Source organism: Gadus macrocephalus, chromosome 22 (assembly GCF_031168955.1).
Source record: "Gadus macrocephalus chromosome 22, ASM3116895v1".
NCBI lineage: Eukaryota > Metazoa > Chordata > Actinopteri > Gadiformes > Gadidae > Gadus > Gadus macrocephalus.
This window is the reverse complement of record NC_082403.1, coordinates 12,552,390-12,554,889: the sequence shown is the minus strand read 5'-3', so window position 1 is coordinate 12,554,889 and position 2,500 is coordinate 12,552,390. Positions and strand designations below refer to the sequence as shown.

The window sequence follows — 2,500 nt, the reverse complement described above, 5'->3', positions numbered from 1 at the left end:
ACCCTAGAGTGCTCCTCGTGTTAACTACCAGTTCTTCAGTTAAAGGCTTCTCACGTCATTTTCTTCGTCCTTCTTTCAACTCCATGGAATAAAAAAGGATCCATCTTAAGCTATGGATCGCTTTCTACTAGCGATCCATACCTTAATCTGCGTGTCTGTGGGCTACAGTATTAAGTATAAATCTCTGGGTACACACACTGGGAGTGCTAGGCGCCGGTTGCACACTGCCAGTGAGAAGCTGGCAAGGAAACCCTTCAGCGCCATTAGCATATCTGAGAGACGAGTCAAACAAGAAGGCAGCCGGAGGGGAGGGGAGGGGAGGGCGGGGAGGACGAGCGGAGGTGATGTATGTGAGGACGTCACGGTGATCAGCGGGGGGTTGAGAAGCACAGACACCGGCCAGGAGGGCTCTCACACGCACGTCATCCATGGCAACACACACACGCACGCACGCACGCACGCATGCACACACGCACGTACGCACACACGTACGCACACACGCACGCACGCACACACGCACACACACACGCACACACACACACACACACGCACACACGCACACACGCACACACACACACACACAGTGGCGGGGAGGCTGTCATTTGTGAAACGATGTTTCTGTGTCGTCTCACCCAGCGGGCGTTTTCATATTTGCCTTCTTCTCTGGGTTGTTATGGAGATCCGATTCATGCGGCCTAGCTTTCTATTGAGCCATGATTTCTGTGCACTTCTCTCGTCCCTCTCTCTCTCTGTGTTAGAAGCAGCCGTCCAACTCGCTTTCCTTCAGGTTCACTCCCTTGTCCCGTTGTTCCTTCTTCTTTGGGTTTCTGCTCTGTATTGCATCTGTCCTTTTCTGGTTGTCATCGGCCCTGGTTTTGCTTCCCCTCTACTTTGGCTTTGGTTTCATAGGGCTGTGTTGATACTCTACTCGCTAGCCATCCAACCAAGAAGCTATTGTCCATCCATTCATTGATCCATTTGTTTATAGATCTATCCAGACATCCCTCCGTCCCCATCCATCCATCAATCACTCCATCCCTCCCTCTGCCGCGGCAATCGGCATCGCCTCTGTTTGACTGTCATCACCGCTAAAGGTCACTGGTGGGATAGAAGGTGGGGCTGCCCATCAGGTGAGGCTGTGGAGGGCCACCACATTATTTCTGAGTCTCTGAATCCGGTCGTGCGGAAGCAGCAGGACGTCTGACGGACAGACGCTGGCTGAAAGGTGTTGTTTGTTAGGAATTGATTGAGTATGGGTGTGTGAGCAGCATGTGGCATTCATGACCTTGCCTTTAATGGGAAAGTCCATCTTTCTTTAGCCTTCCTACAACAGTCCATTCTTTCTCTCCATCTATCATATTTCTTTCTTTCTTTTTTGTTTTTTTGTTTTTCATCTTTGTTGATATTATGACCCTCAATGACCGTCGATTGCTAAAGACATTCAGTATCCCGCCTACCGTCTATAATAAATACACCCCTGCGCGTTAACCATTGAATACCGAAGCAGTCAAGCCGGGCCTAACACTGTGTCAAAGCTCAGTTCAGGTCATTCATTATCAGGATGTTTTCCTGCTCTCTCCTTCGCTGCTCCCCGCATGTGGTCCTCCGTCTCGTGTCTCCCTCGCCCCCCCCCCCCGCCCTCGCCCCCTCGGAGGAGCGCTTCCTCTCTGGATCACTGGAGATTCTGTGGCCCACTGTCCTAGATGTGCCTAGATTTCCTCGGCTATATTTGAAACCGGGTCCACGTCCGGCTGAAAACCCTCCTCCGGGTCTCTCGTACAGACGAGCAGCCGCCTCCTTCTCTTCCGTCTACTCTCTCCTCAAAGTCCATACTACCAATGCGTACTAGTGCGTAACGTACAATGTCTTCCTGTTGTTCCTCCACATTGAGTCAACGTTGTTTTACGGACATCTGAGGTTTATCCATTAGTACTTGACGTAACTTCTCGGCTTCGTGACCCCTTTGAATAATGTATATTACATCAATTGAAACACATAACTAAAGCAAGCTTTATAACTTTAGTCTCTTGCGTTCACCATCTCTTGAATTAATCTCTGAAATCCATTCCTCTTAAACTAATCCCTTCAATCTGTTACATGAATCACTTAAATATAGCTCTGGCATGAATCTATCAAATGAATGACTTGATTCATGAATCTCTTGAAAGGTCAACTCGCGGATGCATCACGGCAGTTGGCCGGTAACATCCACTGTGTTGGCTGCCTCGCTGCATTATGGTCTCTGTACCGAGGAAGACAACATTATTACTTGCGTGACGTAACATTTAAGCTATCCTGATCTTATCATGCATGTGTGGTTTTCTTACATCGAATTGAAGCGTTTTGCTCGTTTTCTAGATACAGACAGAAATAACGTTATTCAAGTTCTTATTTCGATTTTGAATTGCAAAAATATGTAAAATACCCTGAGTTAATTAAATTGCACAAATCTCTGTTATGTAGTTGACAGAATTGAACCAGGGTAGTGTCCGTGCAGTGG

At 48.1% G+C, this 2,500-nt stretch overlaps 1 protein-coding gene across 8 annotated transcripts in view; it reads left to right on the top strand.

Moving 5' to 3' along the window:
- Positions 1 to 2,500, top strand: part of ppp1r9a (protein phosphatase 1, regulatory subunit 9A) — a 47,869-nt gene that overhangs the window by 24,083 nt on the left and 21,286 nt on the right. The gene's annotated exons all lie outside the window — the stretch shown is intronic.